Source organism: Ailuropoda melanoleuca, chromosome X (genome assembly GCF_002007445.2).
Source record: "Ailuropoda melanoleuca isolate Jingjing chromosome X, ASM200744v2, whole genome shotgun sequence".
Classification (NCBI taxonomy): Eukaryota; Metazoa; Chordata; class Mammalia; order Carnivora; family Ursidae; genus Ailuropoda; species Ailuropoda melanoleuca.
In genome coordinates this window covers 39,894,945-39,903,450 of record NC_048238.1, presented here as the reverse complement: position 1 = coordinate 39,903,450, position 8,506 = coordinate 39,894,945, and positions in this window count along the sequence as shown.

The window sequence follows — 8,506 nt, the reverse complement described above, 5'->3', positions numbered from 1 at the left end:
TGAGATCATGACGTGAGCCAAAGGCAGACACTTAACTGACCGACCCACCCAGGAGTCCCTGAATAAATGATTTATTTTAAGCCACCAAGTTTTGGATGGTTTGTTACACAATAATAGATGATGGATAAGGGCCCATATGATAAGATTCTACATTGTTGGTGGGAATGCAAGTTGGTACAGCCACTCTGGAACACAGTGTGGAGGTCCCTTAAAAAGTTGAAAATTGAACTACCCTATGACCCAGCCATTGCACTACTGGGTGTTTACCCCAAGGAAGATATAGTGAAGAGAAGGGCCATATGCACCCCAATGTTCATAGCAGCATTGTCCACAATAGCTAAATTGTGGAAGGAACCGAGATGCCCTTCAACAGATGACTGGATTAAGAAGTTGTGGTCCATATATACAATGGAATATTATTCAGCTATCAGAAAGAACGATTTCTCAACATTTGCTGCAACATGGACACCGCTGGAGGAGATAATGCTAAGTGAAATAAGTCAAGCAGAGAAAGACAATTATCATATGATTTCTCTCATCTATGGAACATAAGAAGTAGGATGATCGGTAGGGGAAGAAAGGGATAAAGAAAGGGGGGGTAATCAGAAGGGGGAATGAAGCATGAGAAACTATGGACTCTGAGAAACAAACTGAGGGCTTCAGAGGGGAGGGGGGTGGGGGAATGGGTTAGGCCGGTGATGGGTAGTCAGGAGGGCATGTATTGCATGGTGCACTGGGTGTTATACGCAAGTAATGGATCATCGAACTTTACATAAAAAACCAGGGATGTACTGTATGGTGACTAACATAATATAATAAAAAAACATTATTATAATAAAAAAATAAATAAGATAAAATAAAAAAAGATTTGTTTCCTGAAAGGAATAAACATTTTTATTTATCCATTGAAGGTGTTGTACCTATAAAAGAATTAAGAAAATCAGCTTATTTTGCAGATAGTTTGTAGCATATTTCTTTTTTTATTATTATTATTTTTTAAAGATTTTATTTATTTATTCGACAGAGATGAGACAGCGAGCGAAGAGAGGGAACACAAGCAGGGGGAGTGGGAGAGAAAGAAGCAGGCTCATAGCAGAGGAGCCTGATGTGGGGCTCGATCCCAATAAACATTTTTATTTATCCATTGAAGGTGTTGTACCTATAAAAGAATTAAGAAAATCAGCTTATTTTGCAGATAGTTTGTAGCATATTTCTTTTTTTATTATTATTATTTTTTAAAGATTTTATTTATTTATTCGACAGAGATGAGACAGCGAGCGAGAGAGGGAACACAAGCAGGGGGAGTGGGAGAGAAAGAAGCAGGCTCATAGCAGAGGAGCCTGATGTGGGGCTTGATCCCATAACGCCGGGATCACACCCTGAGCCGAAGGCAGACGCTTAACTGCTGTGCTACCCAGGCGCCCCTCAGTTTGTGTTTTAAAAAAACTTTGATTATGTGTTTTATAGTTTTGAATGGACAGGTCTTACACATATTTTGTTTAAGTTATTCCTGTTGTATATTCTTTTTTTTTTAAAGATTTTATTTATTTATTTGACAGAGATAGAGACAGCCAGCGAGAGAGGGAACACAAGCAGGGGGAGTGGGAGAGGAAGAAGCAGGCTCATAGCAGAGGAGCCTGACGTGGGGCTCCATCCCATAACGCCGGGATCACGCCCTGAGCCGAAGGCAGACGCTTAACCGCTGTGCCACCCAGGCGCCCCTCTTTTTTTATTAGTATGTTCAGTTAGACACCACATAGTACATCATTAGTTTTTGATGTAGTGTTCAATGACTTGCGTATAACACCAGTGCTCAGCACCACACGTGCCCTTCTTAATGCCTAGCACCGGTTACCCCATTCCCCCACTCCCCTCTCCTCTGTAACCCTCAGTTTGTTTCCTGGAGTCCAGAATCTCTCATGGTTTGTGTCCCTTTCCGATTTCTTCCCATTCAGTTTTCCCTCCCTTCCCCTGTGGTCCTCTACACTATTCCTTATGTTCCACATATGAGTGAAACCATATGATAATTGTCTTTCTCTGCTTGACTTATTTCACTCAGCATTATCTCCTCCAGTTCCATCTATGTCGATGCAAATGGTGGGTAACCCTCCTTTCCTGGCTCAGTAATAGTCCATTGTATATATGGACCACATCTTCTTTAACCATTCATCTGCAGAAGGACATCTTGGCTCCTTCCACAGTTTGGCTACTGTGGACATTGCTGCTATGAACATTGGGGTGCAAGTGCCCCTTCTTTTCACTATATCTGTATTTTTGGGGTAAATGCCTAGTAGTGCGATTGCTGGGTCATAGGATAGTTCTATTTTTAACTTCTTGAGGAACCTCCATACAGTTTTTCGGAGTGGCTGCACCAGTTTGCATTCCCACCAACAGTGCAAGACAGTTCCCCTTTCTCCACATCCTCATCAACATAAAAAGCATATTTCTTTTTAAAAAAATAATTGGGGGCGCCTGAGTGGCACAGCGGTTAGGCGTCTGCCTTCAGCTCAGGGTGTGATCCCGGCGTTATGGGATCGAGCCCCACGTCAGGCTCTTCCGCTATGAGCCTGCTCCTTCCTCTCCCACTCCCCCTGCTTGTGTTCCCTCTCTCGCTGGCTGTCTGTACCTCTGTCAAATAAATAAATAAAATCTTTAAAAAAAATAATTGGATTGTATGATAGTGCCTTGATTAACAATCATTCTTACCCCTCCAGCTTCACTGAGTTATAATCAACATTGTGTTAAGTTTCAGGTGTATGACATCACCAGTTGATACACATATATATTGCACAATAAGCTTAGTGAACACCTTCATCATCTCACATAATTATAATTTTTTGTGTGGCGAGAACATTTAAGATCTATTCTCTTAGCAACTTCCAAGTGTATAATCCAGTATTAAGTCTAACCACCGTGCTGTACATTAGATTCCCAGAATGTGTTAATCTTATAACTGTAAGTTTGTATCTTTTGACCAACATTTTACCCTACCCTCCAGCTCTTGGCAACCACCCTTCAACTCTCTGTTTCTATGAGTTTGACTTTTTTAGATTCCACATATAAGCAAGCTCTTACAGTATTTGCCTTTCTCTGTCTGACCTATTTCACTTAGCATAATGCCCTTAAGGTCCATCCATGTTGTTGCAAATGGTAGGATTTCCTTCTTTTTCATGGCTGAATAATATTATATTATGTGTATATATATATATGTTATATATAATATATATAACATTTTCTTTATCCATTCATCCACTGACAGTTACGTAGGTTGTGTCCATATCCTTGTGAATAATGCCACAATGAACATAGGAATGCAGACATCTCTTTGAGATTCTGATTTCATTTCCTTTGAATATATACCTAGAAGTGGGATTCTTGGATCTTATGGTAGTTCCATTTTCTAATTTTTTGAGGAGCCTCCATATTGCTTTCCACAGTGGCTGCTCCAATTTATATTCCCACCAACAGTGTTCCACATTCTTTTTTTAAAATAAAGATTTTATTTATTTATTTGAGAGAGAGAAAGAGAGCATGAGGGGTGCGGAGGGGCAGATGGAGAGGGAGAAGCAGACTCCCCACTGAGCAGGGAGCCCAACTTGGGACTTGATCCCAGGACCCTGGGATCCTGAAGGCAGATGCTTCACTAACTGAGCCACCCAGGCGCCCCAGTGTTCCACATTTTTGCCAACATTTATTATGTCTTATCTTTTTGATAATAGTCATTCAAACGGGTGTCAGGTGCTACGTCATTGTGGTTTTGTTTGCATTTCCCTGATTACTGATGGTGAGCATCTTTTCATGTACCTGGTGGCCATGTGTGCGTGGTCTTTGGAAAACTGTCTATTCAGGTCCTCTGTCCATTTTAAAATCAGATTGTCTTTCTTTCTTTGTGTGTGTGTGTGTGTGCTATTCAGTTGTAGGAGTTCCTCATGCATTTTGGATATTAATCCTTTATCAGATCAAAGGCTTACAAATATTTTCTCCCATCCCACAGGTTGTCTTTTCGTTTTGTTGATTGTTTCTTATGCTGTGCAGAAGCTTTTTAGTTTGAGGTGGTCTCACTTGTTTATTTTTGCTTTTGTTGCTTGTGCCTTTGGTGTCATAGCCAACGTAGCGTATTTCAAGACCACTGCTTGGACTGGTTCAAACAAGTGGCTGGATAGTGTAGCTAAATTTTTGGAGCTTTAATTTTCACTGCCTGGTTCAAATTGGCTCTCTGTATAAAGAAACAGGAAATCATGTTTAAAATTCATTTCAGATGGCAGTACATTTACTAATTCATAGGGCTGGGAGGGAACTTCATAGAATATTTATTTAGCTCCTGTCTCCAAGCAGACTTACACTAGACAAATAGATAGCGGGCCTTTTGAAGGGACTCGGAGAGTTATCTTAAAGAAATGGTATAGTGCTTAAGAGCACACAGTCTTTAAAGCTAAACCACCTGACTTTAAGTCTGGTTTATACTATGAACTATCTGTGTGACCCTAGACAAATTATTTACTTTCTTTGGGCCTCACCGTCCTCATCGGTGAAATGCGGATAATGATCACACCTACCTCACCATCCCCCAGATGAGCTAACACGCACAAAGGCTTAGTAAACGCTCCGCAAATATTTACCATATGAGTAAATCATTCCAGGGTTTGATCACATCTTCAATATCAAAAGCTTCCCTAAGCTTTTCTGTTTTTCTTTTTTAAAGATTTTATTTATTTATTTGTCAGAGAGACACACAAAGAGAGAGAGGGAGAGAGCACAAGCAGGGAGAGCCACAGGCAGAGGGAGAAGCAGGCTCCCTGCTGAGCGAGGAGCCCGATACGGACCGATCCCAGGACCCTGGGGTCACGGCCTGAGCCGAAGGCAGATGCTTAACCAGCTGAGCCACCCAGGCGACCCCCCTAAGCTTTTCAGTATGTGTTTCTAAACTCATGTTACAGAACTTAAAAAAGAAGAACACCTGAGGGAGAGTCTCATTTGTATTTTACCTCCAGCCCTGGAGATCACAATATGTTTTCATTTAATAAATACGGATTGAGCGCCTAGAATATGCCAGGCTCTGTGTGAGAGGAATAAGAGACAATACTCTTGATCTCAAATCTTGCATTTTTATCATAATGGAAGAAACAAAACATGTAAATAAGCCAAACCAAGATAGTGATAGATTGTAAAACTGCTGTGACCGAATTAAACAAGGCACTGGAATAGAAAGTACTTGGCAGGTGTAAGGTACGAGCAGCACTTAGGGTCGTCGTCAGGAAAGGTCTCTTTGCGAGCATGACACATCCACTGAGACTGGGAGGATGAGAAGGAGCCAGACACAGGGCTCCGCCAAAGGAACAGGTGGTAGGTGTTTTCAGGAAAGGGAACACCTGGGGTGCCTGGGTGGCTCAGTCGGTTAGGAGTCTGCCTTCGTCTCAGGTCATGATCCTGGCGTCCCGGGATCGAGTCCCACACTGGAGTAGCAGGGAGCCTGCTTCTCCTTCTCCTCTCTCTCTTTCTGTCTCTCATGGATAAATAAAGAAAATATTAAAAAAAAAAAAAAAGGAAAGGGAACACCTGGATGCAAGTGTTGAACCAGGGAAAACATGCCTCTTCTGTAGTTCTCTGCTACTTAAAAACACCGTTAAAGTCATCGTTTGCTGGCATAAGAGAAAACTGCTACCCAGAGGTCTGATTTCCATTATTTTATTTTATTTTATTTCTTTTATTCCATTATGTTATTTCATTCATGAGCAGATAACAGTGTTTCATGATTCCAGCAAACTGTAAGGACTATGCATGCAAAAGCAAGAATTTAGACCTGCAGGCGAGGTTAATCCGAACACATTTGATGATATGATCTGGTCCAATTGACCATCAGCCTTGATCCTCACACCCATCTTCCAAATGATGCCACCAATCACTTCATTGCTGAAGCCAGAGCCAGAGGACCCACACAATCACCAAGTCCGGTCACTGCTCCCAATCAGTCTCTCATGCATCCTCACTGCCATTATTTTGATTCGGTTCTTATCGCCTATTTCCTTCAGAATTACAAAAAGCTATCTCCCGCCTGGTGCGGTGCATTGCGGTAGTGGCCCCAAGTAATTGCTGCTCTTTCCTTCAAAAGAGGGACTCTCTTTCTCCAGTCCTTGACCCTGGGCTGGCCTTGAGACTGGAGGCGCAGTCGAAGCAACATTGTGTGAATTTCAAGCACGTGGCTTTATGGAACGTGTGGGCTTCGTGTCTTGCTCTGGGAACACTTACCACCACTGCCACGTGGGCAAAGCCAGACTAGCCTGCTAGAGGATGAGAACCCATGTGGAACAGACATGAGCCATCTCATCTGAGCTATCCTCGACCAGCCAGCCCTCAGCCACCCCAGCCGCTGACAGTAAATGCATGAGCTCAGCAGAATTGCCCATCTGAGTCCAGCCTACATTTCAAAACCAAAAAGTTGTGAGATAAATAAATAGATATGTATCTTTAAGCCATTAAGTTTCGGGGTAGTTCTTTCCACAGGAAGAAACTAATCGATAAAACTGACTCCCTGGCTTCCTGTTTTGGCTCCACCCACAATCAGTGGTCTTTGTAAGCATGACCCAATTATGATGCTCCCCAACATTCTCAAAACCCTCACTTCTCGGTCGGGTCTTATCTTTCGCCATAATTTCCTGCAGTTGCGCGAGCATAAAATGTATTTTCCACCTCCATGCCTTTGGGAATGCTTGTTTGGGGGTGCACTGTATACCCCCCTCCAAGTTCACACATTGAAGTCCAATCCCCCAGAACCTCAGAATGTGACCGTATTTGGAGATAGGGCCTTTAAAGAGGTAATTAGGGTAAAATGAAGTCATGTGGGTGGGTCCTAATCCAATATGACTATTGTCCTTGTAAGAAGAGGCAGTTAGGACACAGATAGGTACAGAGGGATGGCCATGTGAGGACACAACAGGAAGGCAGCCACCTGCAAGCCAAGGAGAGAGGCCTCAGGAGACACTCCTCTGCCGACACCTTGAGCTTGGACTTCCAGCCTCCGGAACTGTGGGATAATAAATGTCTATTGTTTAAGCCACCCAGTCTGTGGCATGGTGTTATGGCTGTCCTAGCAAACTGATACAATGCCATTCCTTCTCCCAGGAAGTTCTTCTGAACTTTGGTACACCCACACCTTCTGCTTCTTCACCTGACCAATTCTGATTTCACACTGAACCCACTGGCTTGGGGAAGACTTCCACAATTCCCTTCAAGCTGGTTCCGTGACCCTGGTCTGTGTTTCCTCCCCTGTATAGAGCACTTATTCAGGTGTATTAAAATTTTTGTATGTGGTAGGGGCACCTGGGTGGCTCAGTCCATTGAGTGTCTGACTCTTGGTTTCGACTCAGTCCTGATCTCGGTGTCATGAGATCGAGCCCTGCCCTGGACTCTGCACTCAGCAGGGAGTCTGCTTGAGATTCTCTCCCTCTCTCCCTCCCCCACACATGCTCTCTCTCTCTCTTTTACTCTCTCTAAAAATAAATAAATAAACAAATAAATCTTATTTTTTTTTGTGGTAAGAATACTTAACATGAGATTTACCCTCTTAACCAAATTTTAAGTGCACAATACAGTAATTTTAACCATGGACCCTATGTTGTACAGCAAATCCCTACACTTCAATCATATTATATAACTGAAACTTTATACTCATTAAACAGTAATTTCCCATTTCTCCCTTCCCCCAAACCCTGAAAACCACCATTCTACTCTCTGCTTCTATGTGTTTAACTATTTTTGATACCTCATATAAGTAGAATCTTGCAGCATTGTCCTTCTGTCACTGGCTTTTTTCACTTAGCATAACGTCTTCCAGGGTCATCCATGTTGTCACGTATGGCAGGGTTTAAGTCCTTTTTTAGGGCAGAATAATATTTCATTGTGTGTTTATATCACATTTTCTTTATCCATTCATCCATTGATGGACAGTTCAGATTGTTTCCACACCTTGATCACTGTAAATAATTCTGCAATGAACATGGGAGTGCAGATATCTCTTCGAGATCCTGGTTTCAACTCTTTGGGATAGATATCCAGAAGTGGGGTGGCTGGATCATAAGGTGGTTCTATTTTTGATTTTTTGAGGAACCTTCTTACTGTTTTCCAAAGTGGCTTCACCATTTTACGTTCCCACCAACAGGCTACAAGTGTTCCAATTTCCCCACGTCCTTGTCAACACATGTTATCTTCTGTTGTTGTTGTTAATAGCCACCCTAACAGGTGTGAGGTGATACGTGATCATGATTTTGATTTGCATTTCTCTGATGATGAGTGATATTGAGTATCTTTTCATATACCTGTTGGGCATTTGTGTGTCTTCTTTGGAGAAATGCTTATTTACGTCCTTTGCCCATCTTTTAATAATTGGTTATGTCTTTGTTTCTTTTCTTTTCTTCCTTTTTTTTTTTGCTATTCAGTTGAAGGAGTTCCTTATGCATTTTGTATATTTCTTTTTAAAAAAGATTTATTTGTTGATTTGAGAGAGAGAGAA